The sequence below is a fragment of the Coffea arabica genome, chromosome 10e (assembly GCF_036785885.1).
Source record: "Coffea arabica cultivar ET-39 chromosome 10e, Coffea Arabica ET-39 HiFi, whole genome shotgun sequence".
In the NCBI taxonomy this organism is placed as follows: Eukaryota; Viridiplantae; Streptophyta; class Magnoliopsida; order Gentianales; family Rubiaceae; genus Coffea; species Coffea arabica.
The window spans coordinates 37,372,786-37,393,960 of record NC_092328.1 but is presented as its reverse complement, the minus strand read 5'-3'; the positions used below and the strand labels follow the sequence as shown (position 1 = coordinate 37,393,960).

The following is a 21,175-nucleotide window of genomic DNA, read 5'->3' as shown; positions in this document are numbered from 1 at the left end:
TATAAAACTTCACCAATTCAACCAAAATCAAGATATCTTTCACCCAATCACACATTTAATCAACACAACTCATTACTTTGACATTATCAAGACCAAAGGAAGCATTCCCTAGCTACTCACCTTGAAATGCAAGAAAAGGAATAACTTGGCACCTTAATCCTCCAAACAACTCCACTAATCACCTTAAACTAGCTTAGCAACTCACTTTTGTGGAGAAATTTGGAATTTAACCGGTAGGTTTGCAAGATTCAAGCTAGAAATGAAGGAAGATTGAAGAAACTCTCTCTCTCTTTCTCTCCTCCATGGCCGGCCAACAAGAAAGAAATAAGAAGAGATTTTTGGGTCAATTTTGTTATATGGTAAAGGTAAAGGTAAATAGTCAAAGTCAAGAGTGAATTGGATGGTGACACTTGTCACCTTTAGGTTTAAAACTTATCTTTTTGTCTCTCTCATACCAATCCATAATTATCTCTTAACACCTTGTAGAAAAATATCATTTAGCACAAAACTCCAACAAGTTGTCAAAAATATATTGCATTTACCGCACTTGCGGGTCCCACGTCCATAATACACTTCAAAATTAACGTGGACTAACTTGGATCAAAAAAATGATTTGAAAACAAACTTATAGACAAGAAAACAAAATAATGTCGAGAAAATATATAAAAATTTTCGGTTTCTCACACTCATACTTTTCGGGGCGTCACAATTGGAAGCAAACAAAAAAATGGGACAATTACAAGACAAATTACTAGAATTACGATATGTTGGCTGCAAATTTGAGGGAACATTTTGAAATGCAAGTCACTAGGGGCCAGTGCCAGTCAAGATTGTATAGGTTCAAGAAGAAGTGGAATGTGTTTTCCAATCATCGTGGTTTGCCTTCTAAACCCGAGATTGGGATTGGTTGAGATGAAGAAAGTAACTGCTTCATGGCCAGCGATGAGCACTGGGCCCAAATGAAAGCAGTATGCAAGCATATGTTTGCATTCCTTTCTCCATGCTCAACCTCCATTTGTATATCGTACTTGCTCAACATGAAATACATCCTCAACTGCTTTTACTAAAGTTGTTCAAATAAACGTGTATGCTTTCCAATACTTATTTTTATTCCAGCCATTTTTGTAATGTCTGAAGCTGCAAAATGACCAGTTTCTAGCCCATTATTCGATATTACATCGATGTACATTCGTCCTAAATGTTTGACATTTATTGGTTGGTCATTAACTAACTTATCGGTCTTCAATTTTAAGGTGAACAAAGACTACAAAAACTTCAAAGCTCCTGGAAGCTGCTTCCTAAATGATATTTATACTCAAACAACTTTGAAAAAAACTACAATAGGCAGCTACGCCCAGTCCGCAAGTCAACTGGTCCCCGAGGATGAACACCGGCGGCCACTTATTGGAATGCTACAAAAGAGCAAAGGAAAGGCTCCAGTCTCAATTTCAGCGGCCCCTGGCTACCACCATTACCCTTGGGAAGGAGAGTACGTATACTATGTACCTCCGATACCAGGAGTGGCCCCTGGAAAGCCTCCCGCCTCAAGTCTTGGCACTACTGGTGATCGTGAGGGATCTAGAGATGCTAAATCAACAAGATTGTCTAGTGATAGGGAAAGACTAGATGATGCAATCAGCAAAATCTTTCGCATCACCACCGCTTCCATGGAGACAAAGCACAATAGGTACGAAGAGGAAGCAAAGTATAGTGTACCGATAGTGTAGGACATCATGAAGCACATGCAACTTCCAAAATCGGTTAAGTTGAAAGCTACCATGTACTTTGCCCGAAAAAGAAATGGGGGACAAAGAATAGCATTTGTACACTTTGATGAAACCAAGCGCTATGATTATATTGAACTCATTATGGAAGAGTTTGGTAGTGGCATGCCCAGAGTGTGCGTTCATGTGGATAAGGAGTTGGAGGAAAAGGCCGAAGAGTGTTTGTCCATACCTGCTGAAATTGTACTTGTGTCAATTTGCTTTGTAATTTTCAAAATTCAATTCCTATGCCGAACTTTACTTGAACTACCTCTTGGTTGCTTCTTGACTTAATTCTTAATTGTAGCATTTGGTCTACTCGAACTGGGGCGGTTGGTTGAGTGTTCGATGCTGGTTCTTTACTTCTTCGTAGAAACTTATTTGTGGGAATTATCTAGTTTTACAAATGGGTGGCATTGGTGTGTGCCTTTATTTAGAGGAGGGTTTTTTGTTCTACGTTCGAAATAACTAATGGTGCAGGTGCAATTGTGAAATTGGTCGCAACAACCGTGGCCATGATTGCTTGTTTTTAAATTGGCAAGGCCACGAAGTTATCCCACAGCTAAATTAGCAAAAACGTTCGAATACTTTTTTGTTAGAATAGCATTACATCGGGTGCAATTGTTCATAATACATTAATTGGAATTGTTTAAATGGCATCAAACCGGTAGTGCATTGTGGAAATATAGTCATGTCTCTATTGTGTGATGTTAGCCTCAAGAGTGCATCTAACATATAAGGACTCATCAACTTTTTTGAAAATACGAGTCATTTTATCAGTTACAGCCAGGCACAGTGCTCAAGTTTGACAGTGCTCAGTTGTGGCATAGGGAACAACTAATGGAATCCAATGTTTGAAGGATGACATTGCGAAAACAAGTTAGGACTTGCATTTCTAAGGTGGTGGCCCCTGTCAACAAGGACCCGAGTAGAATGAAACAGTACGCCCGTGCCCCAAAAAAATATCTGCTCCTTAGAACTCTATATTATAGTGTCCTTGCATATGTTTCAAAGCACGGAATTACTCTACTTTAGGGGAAAGAGTTAAGGAGGACTGCCTCTTGGACAAGGCTCCAGTTCATCGAAGGAGAAAGCCAAGTAGGTGAGTTCAAGGTTTGGTTGACATTTCATTTTCTTTCTTCAAAAATTGTACGAAAAACTCCCTTGTTGTGTACTTATTGTAGAGGATATGGATTGTGATGAATACAGTAGTGGCACTTGTAGCTCAAGCAATGACCTAACATATGACGATGAGGAGGACGACTTGCTAGTTGCACTTGCAGCAGAGTTGATACTTTTACATCTAGAGGCAGAAAGGTACAGAGGACCGAAACTCAAAATTCCACACCATGATGGCTCATTGTCAGGGCATCAATGGGTTGAAGAGTTTATCAATAGTCACTACAAACGAATAATCGAGAATTGTCATATTTCGGTTGACAATTTCCTCCTACTTTTGTGACATAATGAAGTACAATAATTACGTACCTCAAAACTATAAAATAATGAGTCAAAATCGAAGAAGCACTGGCCATGACTTTGGTTTTGGTAAGTCATAGTGCCCACCAGCGAGTTTTGGCAGAGCATTTCGATGGATCAATAGAGACAATTAACCGAAATGTAAGGGAAGTTCTGCGCGGTCTTTGTATGTTTGCTTCTCAAATAATTCACCTGTTTGACTACGATTAGGTACATCCAAGAATCGGAAATTCGACAAAATCTTCTCGTGGTTCAAGGTTAGGCCATGTCTGCCAAAATAATAAGCAAATATTTGCAAGTTCTTTTATCCGAACACAAGCCATTATAAGAGAGCAAATGTAATTTTAATTATTGGAAAATGCAGGGTGCAGTGGGAGCCATCGATGGCACTCACATTCCTGTGTGCCCGGCCTCAAGTCACCAAATGGCATACACAAATCGACATGGGTTTCAGTCACAAAATCTTCTGGTAGTTTGTGATTTCGACATGCGATTCACGTACATATATGTTGGGTGGGAGGGAAGTGCACATGATGCCCGAGTGTTGGATGTGCTCTGTCACACCCTTCGGACATCCCAATGCCACCTCAAGGTAAAATGTTTTGTAAAGTACGCTTAGAAAAATTCCTGTTAAAGTACTTGAAAGTACGTTAAAGTATATAGTTTGACAGTACTAATTTAAGTACTATTTTTTTGAAGTATTGTAATCATTTAAAGTACTACAATCAAACAATAGTACATTTGAAGTACTATAACTTTTGCTTCGAGATGGGTTTCTGTTTTAGAATTCAAAATGCTTTAAAGTCACAAGTTTTTTGGAGTACTTATTTAAATACTATTTTTTTGAAGTACTAGTATTACAGTAAAACATTTAAACATTTAAAGTACTATAACTTTTGCTTAAAAATTCTACAGTCATTGGAAACTGACACCTAACTGTCTACATTTAAGGTAAATACTACCTTGTAGATGCTGCATATAAGAATGTTCCAGGCTTCTTAACGCCGTATAAGAATGCAGCACGGGGGGTCCAAAAAAAGCTTTATTTAATATGCGTAACTCGGAGCTTAGAAATGTCATTGAACGAACCTTTGGAGTGTTGAAGAACAGATTTAAATTTTTAAATGGACCGGTTCCAAATTTGTACATGACGACTCAACTTAGTGTTGTTATAGCTTGCTGTGCATTGCACAACTTTCTTCGCTTACATCAACCAGGCGACGCGCACTTTCAACTGTACGAGGAGGGCAATGTTGGATTAGAACACCAAGAGGGTAGCGTTGAGAGGGCAAACATTTAGCCATTGAATGCATCCCGAGCTAAGATTATGGTTTGGAAGGCTAGGCGGGATGCGATTGCAATTGAAATGTATGGCATGCAATGTAGGAAAAGGCGCTAGACAGTGAGGAGTGTAACTCGGACCTACCTACTAGTAAACCGCGTTTCATCAGGGGCATTAAGTTATATTTGTGTTTGAAAAAATCAAATGGTTGCCAAACAAATTTAGATTGTATATGAATAAACAACTATTCTACTATGGTGTATCCATTAGACAATGGATAATCGTAGATAAGCTTAGGATGTTCCATATAATATCCGTAAAGCAACGTGGTTTGTATTGCTATGACTAGCTTTTACCATGATTGAATGTTTATTTTATTTGCAACAGTAAATGTCCGTGTGACGGGATGGAATGAGTTTCCTATTGCACTAAATAATTGTTAGGTTATCCAAACACCTATTTGAAATATATTCATGCTGTCCAAACGATTATCTTTCACCCCTACATTTCAAAAAGTCAACAAATAATTATTCAAGGAATTATTCCAAATAATCTACTATCCAAACACACTCACTATTATTTTTAGACATAAAAAAATGGTCCCCAAGCTAAAATTTATAACCATCTAAATCAAGAGGAGACAAGGAAATCAAATATCTAAAAAATTAGGAATATAACTAGTATTTGGAAGATCTAATAAAATGCCAGAATGTAGAACAAGTCAACAGATTCCAATGGTTTTAACTTTTATTCCCATCTTGTTTTCTACTAGTATTCTTTTCCCTTGGTAGGTTGTAAGGTATCTCCGCATATTATTAGAAATGTGAATAGTTGCATCATAGTCAAACTATCAAATATTAGAAAGAAATCAACCAAATTGGTTTCAAAAGAAACAAATGAAAGGAAATTACTTTTCTTTTGAAACCGTGTCTTGCATTTCACACAATCTTTCTACATATGTCCCTTCTTCTTGTACAAATGGCATTGCCCACCAAAATCTTATGATTGGATGTATGATTTTTCCTTTTACTTTTTTTAGGCCTATTTGCATTATGACGTTGTGATATTACATGCACAGTTTGAGTCTGCAATCCTTCCCTTTTCAACGTCTCTTCCTCTTTGTGACACATAGAGATAAGTTAAGAAACACTTCACTTAACTTTTTGAGTATTATAATTAATTTTGAAAGGAACAAATTGTGGATGAAAAGAGTTGATGATAAATTGCACCAGAAATGACTCAAATATAGTCATATCCATACCATTAAGTTATTTAGGAATATTACTTAATTCCATCATATGTTTTTAAAATATTGCATAAACATAATCCCTTTTAATGATGGAACATAAATAAGACTTATAATCATTTTCAATACACTAGGATTTTATCATGAGTTTGATTATTAAATCTGGTGTTTAAATTCACAATATAAGTTTAGTCTAGACAAATCAGTTGTCAATAAATTACACAAGTCCCAAATTAATAATAACGCAAATACCATTAAAGGCCTTAATAGGGATGAGTGTAATTAGCTAATAACACAAGTGTTCATGCAATGCCTAAAACCTTGAATACGTTTATAGAACATAGTTCCATCATAATCATTATCTTTAATATAATAAAACATATAAAAGATTTATAGTGATTAAAATACATATGTTTAACAATTCACAATATTAAGACTACTACTTCAATGAAAATCCAAACTAATTAAATAATTTACCCATAGTTCAAAAGCAACAGCATAAATTTGAACCTTGCATGTTAATAGTTGTGTGTGTAAATTTTAATATATAACTAGTCAAACTTAAATAATGGTCTTGAACTAGAATATGATATAACAAATTAATGAATTCAAAACATGTACACAACAGAAGTTAAAAGTACATATACCATCGAATGTTAATAAGAAGATTCTTACTAACATACACACATTTTGGATACCAAAACACATTAAACCCCAAACTGCCAGGATACTATTAACCTTTAGTAAATTTTTAACCATCTCAATTTCATCTTCAATAGGTTAAAAGCCATTAAAAAACTTACGATAGTTCTCTTAACTAACAAGATTATGGCACAATGACACTAATTAAATAATTTGAAGTATATATGGTAAAACAAAATTCATGTATCAATGACATCCACATTGTGTAAGATTGGTTCTATAAAATAGCATCAATAATACCAATAGTTGATGTTCATATAAACCAATTTACAAATCATAAACATTAATCCTTGCTCTAATACCAATTGTTAGACTTAAGAGTAGAATCATTGGTATGGTTTGTAAATAAAATTTAGTAGCAAATGTCAGACTGACATCCCCTAAGACATCGAAGACATTCTTCAGGAAGAACTACACAACCTTTAATCACCAATCCTCCAAATCACCAAGGTTGTAATCTATAAACCTAAACTTATCTAGTCTTCTCTCACCTAATTCTTTTGTTATATTATTTTGTGATAGGTAAAACAATGTATATCAAAGTGTTGAGAGGGATCAGGAGACCTTGGGATATTATAGTCTATAATCCCTCCCATCATAGGATAATGATAGACTCTAGTAGTCTTCAGATAGATCATACTTTATTTGTGATAAGATACAACTTAATAATCACTATAATTATCAATAAAGTATCACAATAATTATTAGATAATACATCTACATACAATGAATATAGGACTCCCTACTTCCTCTAATTGTTTATCCTCAAAACTCTATAACTATCAATATAAATCTATTTACGTATTTATTTATCCCATATAAGCTAGTGAGACAATTGATAAATATTAGAACATTAGTGAGAGAATTGATAAATATTAGAACATTACTTGTAGTCATGTAGTCCAGACTAAAATTCCGACAACTACGACCTGATGACACAAATTATAAACACATAAGTTATGTGAGGACAAGAAACAAATTAAAGAAGCAAATCTATAAACTTGGAATTGACTAGAACTAAACGAGACAAAAGATACTATATCTTTTTAGCTACCAAAAATGCAACATAGAAACCAATTTCAATTGACCAATTCAATTGTTGTCTACTCCAACATCCTCATTTTCTTGATAATAAGAGAGGGTACAAATTTCAAATTGAACAAGATCAACTTACACACATTATTACACTGGAATGCCAAAACATATAATTTGAACAAATACTTCCAAGTACCTTAAGAGCTTTCAAGAACTTAGAAGTACAATTCTAGACAATAGTTTCAAGACAGTCTGTAAGCTCGTTTTTGGTCATCCCAATTCCACTTTCCCTTAAACAGGAAACTTTGGTGAACATTTCAATTGACTTGAATACAAATTAATAAAATAAATAGTTTCTAACCATCATTAACTTATAGTGATGGCCCCATTGTTAGGATCAGGTTTGATGTGAATTTCTAGGTCACTAGCATCCCTAAGAAGACCAAACTCAATCATACTTAAAAACCTCAACTTGTCAAGGGCATCACTTGCATTGCTGTGAGAAAGAAAAATTCAAATCAACTCAACTAAAAAAAATTTGAAGAACAATGATATGACTTCAAAAGCAAATTGCCAGTAGTGATGCATAAATAAGAAAATTAAAGCAAAAATACTAACTTTGCATTCACTTTATCTCCAAGCAGGAGACATTGAATAGCAAAGCATATCACAAATAACCAAATATTGATTTTTTAAGAACCTACATATGATAGAGCTCCAAATGCCATGATAATAGAAATGAAAAAATTTAGATAACATCACCTCACAAATTCTTGAAGAAAAACATCCTTGTGGTTATAAAGACTCTAAACAATTAAATCCAGTAGGCAGCTATCATGCAATTTTTTAAAGTTATCAACTTTCAATAACCATATACAATCTCCAAACTTCACAAACCAGGCCACACTCAAATACAAACCCATCAGAAGTAGAATACAAAGTTGTCCAAACAATCCTTTTCAACCACAGCACCTAACCTTTACACTTAACCACCACTCTGCTTTCTCTCCTCTCTAGCTTCCACTTGAACCTAACTCATTTTAATAAGCTACTTCTTAGGGAACTTGCAATGCGAGAGGATGTTGAAAATAATGAAACAAGATGAGGAAGAAGAGAAGTCAAGAAACTTTGTAAGAGAACATCAAAACTTTAGTGATTGTGGTGGAGCAATACAACATTAAGCCATCTCACGAACATATACATCAACTTAATGTCAACGTGGTTCTCTATTTTTTATAAAAGTTAGGCAACTTTCACTAAGCTCCACATCAAATAGGTAGCAAAGCACCGTTCAAAGTGAGGCAAATTTTTCATACTACCATCACAAACTTTCCTAACCATAAACCAATTTGACCAAAAACCTCCCATTTAACCAAGCAAAATACTGAAAACACCCTCCAAAGATCACAAAATTGCAGAAAAGTGGACAAAAGATTCAATGTTCATCAAGGTCTTGGATGCTTTTATATATGTAAGATGTTATTTGCTAATATCAAAGTATATTTATGTATGCATGTTGTTTGCTAATATCATAGCTTGAATATACATGTTATTTGCTAACTGCTTAGTGAAAGAAAATATTTCATTTAGCAATTAGAAGGCAAAAGTACTCTTAGGAAGGAGATTCAGATCTTTGTCTCAAAAATGCCAGTGGAAGAGGTTGGTGTTAATTGCAATTTAATCCCATAAATTATCATTCTAGTGCCACTTTATAGCCCATCTCAAAAGAACTTTATAAGTAGTTTAAAATTTTCCAACAAAATGGCCTTTACATTTTTACTTCTTCTATTTATTTATTTATTTTTTCCTCTTCTTCTTCATTTCATTTCTTTTCCCTCTCTTTCTTTCTTTTTTTCCTTTCCATTTTCTTGTTGTCCTCTTTTTGTCTTAACACAACTAATGAACTTATTACTATTAATAATTAATTAATCACAAGCATTAATTGCTATAAATTTGTCCAAGTAGTTTAAAGTTTTTATGACTCATTCTTTTTAGTTTGTTGTGTATTTGTATTTGTTAATTTTTATTACTAATAATTAATCACAAAATATTGTATTAGTTTTGTTGTAGTTTACTGTTAATTCATGGTTTATGTCACCAAGCACGTGTCTAAAAATTAGAATATTTAAGTACATGTATAAAATTAGAGCATTTGATTGAAAAATTATTGGTTATAATATGATAGTTTGGAAGTGGCAAGAGGGAATTGGACAATGAGATTAAAAAAAAGATAAAGGAAGAGAACTAAAAAATAAAAAAGAAAAAGAAGAGCAAAAAATGAAAAACAAAATCAATGATAGTTTATGAAGGTAAATTTTATCTAATGCCAAAAGTTAGCAGGGGAATATTCAACATTCAAACATCATTTCACAATCAAATGTGGATGTGAACTAATAGAAGATTTTTTTTTTGAGTTCATGAGTGACTTCAAGACTTGCAAGGGAAAAGACTAAGGGTGAGGGCTTGAAAGTTAATAAGAAACCTTACAATTAAGTTTAATGTAAGTTGGATCTTAGGGACACTAATAGAAGAACTTAAGTGGCACAAAAATTAGATTAAAAGGTATATTGTAACTCACACCACAGGATTTACTACAATAAACCCATGCAAAGATTTAAATTTACCTTAAATATGAATTTCTTTCTCCTATGAGAAAGAGATCTCTTATAAAATAATAATAGTATATCATGTTGGAGACCTTTTTAAGCAACTATGTGACTAGATCTCAATAAATGATGGAAACATTTTATGTATGTATGTATATGTATGTGTGTGTGTGTATATATATATTTATTTATATCTTATCTTGTTTTCTAGATTTAACATAAGCAAAAAACTCAAAAGGCTATTCCACACTCATTAACATATGGATAAAAGTGGCTAGAGACCTATTGAAAATTTGGTCGTCTACTGATGTGGCATAGGAAGGGGCTCAAGTTTGGTCATCCTCCTTTTCTTATGTGAGTAGCACATTACTTTTTTTGGATCTCATTCAAATCTTAATTTGGAATAGAATTTTAAGAAACCAAAAGTCTGCATCATCCCATTAATCAAGGCTCGAGGGAAGCATTCATCTCTTCTTTTCTCTCCATCTAACCATTTGTCTCTCTCTTTATTTCTCACCATTTAGGAGTATCTTTTTATCTTCTTGTTTGTGCTCCATATCTGTTTCTTTATACCTTAGATCTTTTCGATCTTAAGATGATTAAGAAGTTTTGCATATTGTATTTGTTTTACTTTTTTCTATATTTTTGCTACTCTTCGACTAGTTTCTGTATCATGGCTCTTACCATGAAACTTTTTTCTTTTTCCTCTTTTTGATTACTTCCCTATGTATCTTGATATTTGTTGCAGATGTATAAGGATGAAGTTTTGTAGGGTACTTCTCTACTTGCAACATAATGTCAAATTTGATCCATAAGTAAATTTTAAGTTGGAAAACTTTTAGTAATTTTTAGATTCTTTGTGGTACTACAATATATGCTCAAAAGAGTATTCATGCTTTATTTTGGATAGACTTTCTTTCTTATGAATTGCAATATAGTTCTTCATTTTTAAAGATATTGTGTGAGTCTATATGTATTGATTTTGACCCCTTCCTCTCTTGCCTTGTTCCTAACAAAGAAAGGAAGTAAGTATGGCTTGACTTATTTTTTTTAATTTGCTGTATATGGAGTTGTAACATGGAAAGAGTAAGAAAAAGTTGGGATGTTTTATGAATAGAGACAAAATTGAGGCACAATATTGGTTGTGAAGACTCGGGATTAGAATATGTAGTATAAAACCCTGATGACCAAAATATGTATCAAACAATTAGCAAGATTTACGAATTTTGACTTCATTAGATGAAAATGACTATGATCATTATGCTTTTATTTTATTTTATTTTACTTTATTTTATTTATTTTTTCCCTTTCGCAGCATTTTACTTGTCTACAAGGCTGCGCTACTATGTTACTTTATAACCTTATAAAAATTTTTGATTGGCTTATTTTTTGATTTGTGGATTCAAATTTTAAGTATAAGTGAGAGGTTCTTTGTTAGTTGTTGACATTAATCACTGTGTTATATGACTTCAATAGCAACAGTAAGGACTGTAATTGGTTTAATGTGAAAGTAAACTTTAGAACATAAATTTTGGTTTTATCATATGATGAATTCATTTATTACCTTTAATTCGGTGATTGTTGTTTGATTGCCATCTCTGAATTATGTTTATAAATTGTCACTATGAGTGTCCTTTTAGTTTAGTTTCATTGAATATGAACTCTTGATTATTTATATTTTTGGATTTGCACTTTTTGGTACGCCAATTAATATTTTATTTTATTCTATTTAGGTGCTAAGCTTTTGGAAATTGTAGTTGCTCAACAATTTCTATGGCTATATGCTGATAGGAAAATTAACAAAGTGGTAAAATCTATAAGGAAAAATAGCTAATTTGCTAGTTACTCATATCTTTTATAGATGTCTCTTTGATTATGGACTTATTTTTTATATTCCAGGTTATAAAACTATGGCTCATCAAGGATTGGCAAAAGGGTAATCGTTAGTGCTATAGTAACTTTGGCTTCCATTGTGTGCAAAAAGTTTTTCGATTCAATACATGCAAGTAATTTTTCTTAACGTATAGACAAAAGAACCTTAAGACTCTTCAACTTTTGTCGTCCCTGGATTGCTCTCTTGCACGTGCCTTTTATATTGTGGTTATCAAAGCACACTTCTTTTGTAAACGCGCTCTTTTGCTATCCCACTTAACTATATCTTTGCCTTGTGTAAATGGATCTTCCATGTCGACAAAGAGAAGGTCAAAGTGTACTATTTTATTTCCTTTGGACAATCTTAAATTCTAGACTTATAACCGGCTGCCAAGGCAAAAAATAGAGGGTTATTGCGCCTTTCTTTAATGCACTCGGTTAACAATGTTTGAACATCAATCCATTGATTAATTGTTTCTTGCAACTCCATCCAATTGCAACTAATTACACCTTCACTCTTCATACCTTTTCACCGCCAAATTCTCACTGTCAAAACTTTGTTCAGAGTTTTTTTGAGTGTATGATGCTATTTGTGGTTTGGAATTCATCCAATTGCTCTAGGATGAACACTTTTTTGAAACTCTTTCTACCTTGCCTCCTTAGCATTTACTCATGAATAGGTTATAAGTGTAATATGATATTGAAGTCATGTTAAGGCTGGTACCGAATTTTCAGGACTAACCTTTCATCTCTTTGCATGAATGGTATACTATTTAATTAATGAAGGCTACTATACCTCAAGAGTTAGTTTATGTGCCATAGGTAATTGAGGTTCCTCTCTTCCATTTTTCCCTTTTTCCTCTTGTTTGGATCTTGTTTTTGCTCTCAGAACTGAAACTCTCTACTAGTCCTCCATTATTCTTGTCTTTTGTCAGTTTTACTAATCTAAAAAAAAAAATGGCTCTCTGCTCATAGTATCGAAACAGTCATGGTTGTTTGCTTCTCTTTTAAACCGCCCAGTAATTATCCATCTTTGGAATTTTTCCCATCTTCCCCTTTATAACCTATTCTTGTTCTGCTCTTGTTTACTTGCTTATTATTGTGTCCATGGTTTTATCATTTTTTCGTATTTTACATTTAATGTGCATGAGTTTGTGTGTCATTCTTTTCCTTGACATTATTAAAGTTTTTCCTGGGGATGTTAATGAGTACACCTGCATTTTTTTGCCATACTTTCTTATGTACTTGGAGCTATATGTCGATGTTTGCTTAGCAAATTGATTTATGCTCCTTGTTGTTTCATTCTATTCTCTATGGAAAGTGTTTCTATCCCCTGATATTCAGTATACTTATGATTGGTTAAACTTAGCCTGTTTGGAGAAGTCAATGCTTGATCATGTTGTATTTAGTAGTACTTTGGAGAATAAGAATATTTTGTCTATTCGTGTTTGACCTATGGCCTTTTTACCTTTCAGCCCTCTCTCTTGGAAGGACTACAAATTCTATGTAACTTATGTTTGTGCTATCTTTTACATTTTATAAGCTGTGTGAAGGCTATTAATTTTTTGCTGCCATGCTTGTTATGCCTTTTTTGTGTCTTTCCTTTTCCTTTTTCTATTTGTTTTATCTTGGCTCAGATTCTCCTACTTATTTTTTTTCATAAATTTTGTTTTGTTAATTGGTGTATATTATATGCCTATTTAAGATTTAACTGGCTACAGTTCCCCATGTTTTAGTTATATTTAGCAGTTATTGGTTATTAATGTTACAAATAATTTAGATGGTGATTGGATATTAACCTTTTAATTTTGACTTACCGCTCTTTACTTTGTACTTGGATCCAATCTAATCATACTTTCTTGTGCACTTGGAGTTGAATGACTTGACCATCTTTGAGTAGCAAGTTAGTCTATGCTTTCTTCTATTTACTTTTAGAAACATAGAACTATCATTCATTGTTTTCTCTTTACAAAGTGTTTCTATATTTTGGTCTTTCATTCAAGTATATTTATGGTTCATTATAACTTAGTGATGTGTGCACGGATAGCGAGATGGATGGCGGCCCTGACTCAAGGCTTTCATAGAGATATTGAAGGCTTGGAAGGAGACAATCAAGTTATCTACACCATGATCCAAGCCCATGAAGAGTCAAGTTATCTACACCATGATCCAAGCCATGAAGAGTCAAGTGGGCCTCCAAGTGAGTTGGCCGAATAGGGCCTTAAGCCTTAGTGTTAAGAGTCTTAAGTTTAGATTAGTCCTTTTGTTAGCCATGGATTCGGCCCACCTTTGTCTAAGGATGGCCGAACCACTAGGCCCTTTTTATTGAGTCCATGGGTCGGCCCACCTTGTCCAAAGAGTGGCCGACCCTCTAGCCTTGCGATATTAGGGTTTCATTAGTTTTGCCTATATAAAGGCTTGCTTTGTAAGCATAAAGGTAGACGTTTTATCAATAAAGTTTTGCATATTTTCGATTCTTCTTGAGAGAGAGATTCGACCCCTTTACTTGCGGCAAGGGTTTTGAGCAGTCTTGCGTCCTGTCCTAGATTGTTCTACCGACCTATTCCCCTGGAGTATTCACCTTCATCGGAGTGTCGTCTACCGTCTTGAATCAAATCGTGTCGTCCGTTTGGTTCTAGATCCCGCAATTCCAAGCGTTGGACGTCCTCGCTAGATCCTTGGGCAAACGTGCTACGTGTCTCGAAACGTGTTGATCGAGGAACGTATCACTTAGCCTCCTAGAAAAGTCAATGCTTGTTTCATGCTATGTTTAGCAGTCAGCTATTTGGCTGTAGTACTTTTGAGATTAGTAATATTCTTGTCTATTGATATTTGACCTGTTTTATTCCCTCCTCCCCTTAGGCCTCTCTTAGTCAGAGCCTACAAATTTTGTATAAGTTATGTTTGTTCTATTTTTTTACGTCTTATTATATACCATATGAAGTTTTTTTTTTTTTTTTGCTTGGCTTGTTAAGGCTATCTTGCGTCTTTTGCCAGTAACGGACTAGATACTAACTTATCAATGTAATGGATTCGTTGCTAGCTTAACAATGCAATCATCATCTCTTTAGCTTTATTTTGTTATAAATTGCACTTTTGCAAGTATCTAAATTTTAATTTCCACATTTTATTATTGTATACTACTAATCCTTTGGTTTTTATCATATAAAGTTATGCTTATTTACAATATACCACACAAAAGAAATATCCACTAGTTGTACTATTACACAAATATTGCACATTAACTTTTGATGGAATACTAATAATATTTTTCCTCAACTTTTCATTTTCAAAATTATATTTACTAACATCCACATAACAACTATAGCAAAATGGCGTATACTTTTTGTACAGATAGGTGGGTAGAAATCTTCTATTACTGTGCACTGCACAGTAGGAATTGCCTAGTTTACGAAATGGGGGTACAAGACTTCCAGATAAAACTGTTCCAAACTTTCTTAGGTTTGGCGATGCCTTTTTGAGCTTTGCATCAAATTTCCTTTGCCATCTATGCTTTGGGTTGACAATGCTGGAGTTGTATTTCTTTAGGATTATCAATTGGGTTGGATAAATATAGAGTTGGCCTGTTTAACTTGCCAGAATAGGGCTAAGGCTAGTGTGAAAATCGGCTCGAGACGAGCTTGGGCTTAAAATCTAGGCAATATTTCAAATTCAGTCGAGCTTGTGCCATGCCAAGCTAACCTGATACTTACAAATAACTTTACCAAAAAATATATTTATATATGTTTTATCTTTTATTTGTGTGTACATGTTATTCAGTAATATCATAGTATGTGTATATATGCAAGGTAATAACGAGAATATTATTATAAATCAACATCGGCTTAGGATTTTTTTGTTAAAATACACAATTCCATTTTAATTTACAAGTCCATAAGGATATATATATATATATATATATATATATATATATAGACATACACGCGTCATTGTATGTAACTTAAACTAAAGTACAAAATTATAGAATTTGCTTGGTTAATCAATAAATAATGGAATTCACATACAAATTTTATGAACCATGAGGAAGTTGGGCTAACCTAATCTGTGCCCAAAGCCCAATATAAATCTGCTAAGCTGTCTATGACCCTGGGGTTCATAAGCTTTAATGGGCCTAGCTTCGGTCTACACATCTAAAAATGTAAATGGGTTATGCTCGGAATTGTCTAACTGTGCTGACATTGCCAATCGACGCACCTGCATTGGGCCCATTAATCCTATTTCATTTTATGCACGTAGAATGCATATGGAGCCAGGTTACCATATTGTTAGATAAAATTAGTCTCACTATCTTCTTGTTCAATTAATCAATACGCAATAACAAATGCTGACATAGTGATGAAGCCTTTGTCTAAGACTTGTTTTTGTTTATGGCCTAAGGGTGTCCCTCTTCACTCATGGTGACGTATAGAGAGAATGCGTACATCCAAGTTTTACTAGTTTACACGCTAGTTAATGGCGGCCTTTGTGATGGCGTGGCAAAAATACCCGTTGACTTGCAAAATCAGGTCCAATCCTTTTTGAAATTTGTGGTACCAATCTGCATTTTTTCACTAAGTTAGAAAAGGGTCACGCACCCGCATATATGCAGAGCAGCTTGGGGTGAAAAGTTTGAAAACTCCCGGGTACCCGTCTCGACTTACATACATGCAAATATATATATATATACACATATATATAGAGTAATTTATTTATTTATATACACAAATACTAATTTCAAAGATAATTAAGTAATTTCATTTGATCAAATTAAAACCCAATTATGAGAGCCTATGATTTGTTTAGAAGTTTTATTCGTAAAGGTTATGCTCTTATTTTTTTTGGAAGAAACTTTAGTTGATCTAGAATATAAAAAAAAAGTGTAAGTCGTATCAAGTTTTTATTTTCTTTTTGTACTTTTTTTATCTTATTGAATTAATTACACCTAAGATTAAAATTTCATGCTTGGATCATAAGCATTTGCTAGTAACATTGAAAATTGAGGAACAATTTGAAAATATTTTTTTAGTTGTGTTAGAGATTGGATAATCAATTTCTGTGTAGTTTTTTCGGTTTTGGATGGCTATATTTGTTTTTTCTTTTTTTGATGCTGTTTGCGGGCATGACACTTTTTTTACATAATACATGTGTTGATTCTTAGAAGAACGCGTGAAATACAAAATGAAATTAACGTGTAGTGTTCCTTTATATTTTAAAATAAAGGGTAAAAGGTACCTAATAATTCTAATAATCTAATCCTCATCAAGTATTGATGATATACAAAACGAATAAGAGTTCTTGGCCGTGACATGTTGGCCTTGCCTACCCCTACTTATTGAGTTCTTTCTTTCATGAATGATTGCACTTAGGCACCATTTCTCTTAAAGTTAATTAAGTATGAACAATATGTCTATCAGGGTCAACAGACCAAGAGTTATTAAAATTACATGGAATGCGTTTGAACATCTTCTTTGGGTTGAGTATGGCCTCGGCTATTCCTGCACCCCTTCATTTAATTAACCATAGACATATTTTGGTTGATGGTAGTACATTAAGTTTTTTCTACAAACTCCAAAATATTTACGGCGTAGGATGAACAAAAATCCAGAGACGCATTATGGATACCTACTCCAGAGACGCATTACTTCCACCGTTATTTTGTACACCCTCAAAGTTATTTGTCTCCTTTCGCCAACTGGCATTTTTGTTAAAATATAAACAACCTTGTCTAATCAAATCCTTTGAAGTAATTTTAACGCATTATATGATTCATGGGCACGGAAATACAAAAGGTTTAACATGGACAATATCCTTATGGACTAACTCCACTTTGCGCCTTCCAAGTTGTATCACCTTTTTACTTTGCATCGTAAACTTCAATTTTGGATGCTAAATTCTTAATTTTGGACACTTTATATCTTAAACTTTCAAATTTATTGCATATAAATCCAATCAATGACAACATTATTTTTTAAAATCAATGTCAACATCAGTAAAACTAATGACATGAGAACTCTACAAATCAATGATAATTGGTTGAAATTGGTCTAAAAAGTGTCTAGGTATTGTAACTAGAATAGAATGATATATTATCATTAATTTGCATCATTTTTTATTTCATTAATTTTGCTAATATTATTTGTGACTAGGATCACACAAATTAATGTAATGTACTGAAATCAGTCAAAAGGAATCTAGGGATCGTAGCTAGCATAAAATGATACATCATCATTAATTTGCAACATCTTTTATCTCATTAATTTTGTTAACATTGTTATTGATTGGATTTAAATGGGACAAACTTAAATATTTAAGGTATAAAGTGTTTGAAATTGAGAGTTTAAGATGTAAAGTGAGAAAGTTTTATAAATTCGGGGGTGCAAAGCAGAATTAGTCCTATCTTTAGACATGTTTACATATATATCATCCTTCCTTCCGTTTACCAGGTGTAATTTGCTATTCAAGGTTGTTTCGCATTCAGAGTTGATGAATTTGTACATTTAGCGTTTCATTTGCAAGTTATAATTGGTTCCCGGCTTATTAGGCTCTGCAAGTTGCAAGTTGAGATCATGGGATTGGTTTGAAAAGGGAAAAAAATTTAAAGTCAAAGGGTAGAGACATAATTGAGAGTTATAATAAGGAAAAGAAAAACAGTTTTTCTTACCAGCTTTCTCAAAGAAAGTAAATCCTTATAGGTTGTTTGTGCTTATTCTAGGCTTCGCAAGTTGCAAGTTGCAAGTTGAGAATATGTGATTGGTTTGAAAAGAAAAAAAAAAGGGTTAAAGTGAAAGAGTAGTGACATAATTGAAAACATTAAAAAGGAAGTTAAGAAAATCAATTTTTCGTACCAGTTTTCACAAAGGAAACAAATACTTATACGTAGTGGTTAACTAACTTTTTCTTTTCCACATCTTGTGATTTCGAAAGATACAAAATTTATAGGAAACTCAAACAAAATAAGTAACTTTCTTTGCTTTTGAGTTAAAAACACTAACCAAAATAAAAAAGTTAGAGGACGATTATTTGGAATGTTTTGACCTTTTCTCCTACCAAATATATTCCAACTGATCAAAGATCAAGTTGACATTATCTAGTATTGGAAAAGAAAAAAATATAAAATGGGGAGCAATAAAATATTGGTGATACATTACCTTGAAATGGCCTTCAATCTTCAACTAAATTCTTTATTGACACTAACTGTTCAAATTTTGTGTTGACCCGGGAACAAGGTTACTTTCAACCTGTAATTCTCCTTTTTTCATATGGTATTGCCATGTAAGTAAGGGGTTTTGTTCAATTTATCACAATAAAAGTTGTGTAATTTTGGAAATACTGCACTATTAAAGAATCAAGAGATAACATTGGTGAATACAACTATTTCAAGTTACTGGAAAGCAACATTTATGCATCATGTGGGAAAAAGAAATAACTGGGACTTGTAAGAAATAATAGGAAAGGATCTATTTGTTTACTAAGATGTAACGCTTGTTTTGTCAACACCAAAGCCAATTCCATGCCTCTGAGTAGGAAATGCAACAAGCAACATACTGCAAACCACCCCGTTTGCAACAGGTAATACCGAAAGGACCTCTTTGATTTCAACTGAAGGCGTGGGATAAAAGCAGTCTACAATATTCTTATCAAGAAGTGCAATGGTCGCGAAAACTAACATCGACAAAAAGGCTTGCAAGAAATCAAATGGACCGATCTTTTTCTTTGCAGCTTCTGCAGGGGAAATAGTCACCGTTCTATCAATGGGATAGAAGCCCTTGAACGTTGTGAAACCGAAGAAAACTTTTCCCTTTTCATCCTTGAAACTGTCTGTGAAGCTAAGGATAAAACATGAAAGTGCACACAGAGACAATAGAATGGCTGTCATGGTTTTGAAAGCTAGTCGCAAACGCCTTGGTTGGAGAGTATAGGAGATAAGAGTTGAAAAGCAAGGACTGTTCCTGTAGGGAGACGACAAGCTAGGTAGGCTGTGCCCTTGAATGTTGAACTAATAGCTTGTGCTATCAAAGAATTTTGATCGGTTTGGGGAGTGGTGGTTGAAGGCGAATTTTGTGAGGCTAAAAGGGGAGTTTTCGCATCACCATTGTTGGTTGATTGAGGTGCAGGAATTTCTACTTTGATATCCATTGGGGATGATTTTGGAGGTGTCTCAGACTTGCTTTGAGTGCTTAAAATGGTTTGTTTCTTGGAGAGTTCATGACGGATGTATTTATAGGAAACGAAAGTCTTATAGTTTCAATATCACGAGGAGCAAGTTGCTGTTCTACACGGTTCTCATTTTAATTAATTGGCTCGACAAATTTAAATTTATCCAAGTTGGGCAGCGTAACGGTTTGATAATTAATTAGTATGTGTGATTCTCTTTGAAGGTTTCTTAGTCGATTGCTTATTTTTTATTTTCCTTTTGTTCTGGTACAGTGAACTAGCAGATCAAATCAATATCCTAATTCTGAATACGTAGCACTTAACTGTAACCATCTAAAAGTTGATTGTTAAGAAACTAGAAAGGCTGAGAGTAATTTGGGAGCAAAAATAATCACATGGGATTATCAAAATTAAATTACAAATAATATTTACAATGTTGTAAAGTATTACCATTCCAAATGTTCAGGGGGCAGAGTGTTAGTTGATGAGATTAGTGAGATTGATCTGCAAGTTATTAAGTTGGTTTTTACCCATTTATATATTCAACTCTCATTTAAACCATTCGTCTTATTGTATCTATCTCTTTTAATAAATTTGAAGTATTTCCTTTGTATTGGATAAATTACGTTTGATTTTTCTGATAAGTAACAATCACCACTTCGTTGCTTTAAAACAAAAAAAAAAAAAAAATCACCACTTTGTTGATTCAATAAATTGCACCAAATGGCAAAATATGCATGCATCAGATTCATGGAAGGAATTCCTTCCAAGCTGAAAAATCAGCTAAAATGACACCCTTGTATCTCTAAACCATTGTCTTCAACTTCAAATAATCTCTGTAACCCAAAGGATACGTGTCTTAATGGTCGACCTAAATTGAAATTACTTTAAATAGGATAAGAGAAGTTCCCATCTGACAAATAAAAATACAGATTTGACAAAGAACAAAGAAAAAAAACTCACAACAAAATCAGAGGCGTGGAAAAAACCTCTCGCTAGGGTAACGAAACAAACATGCATGCGTTAAAAAAAATTA

The 21,175-nt window shown here is 33.6% G+C and overlaps 1 pseudogene; it reads right to left on the bottom strand.

The window, feature by feature from the left end:
* Nucleotides 1–19,343: 19,343 nt before the first annotated feature.
* Nucleotides 19,344–20,156, bottom strand: LOC113711443 (protein DMP6-like; annotated as a pseudogene).
* Nucleotides 20,157–21,175: the final 1,019 nt, after the last annotated feature.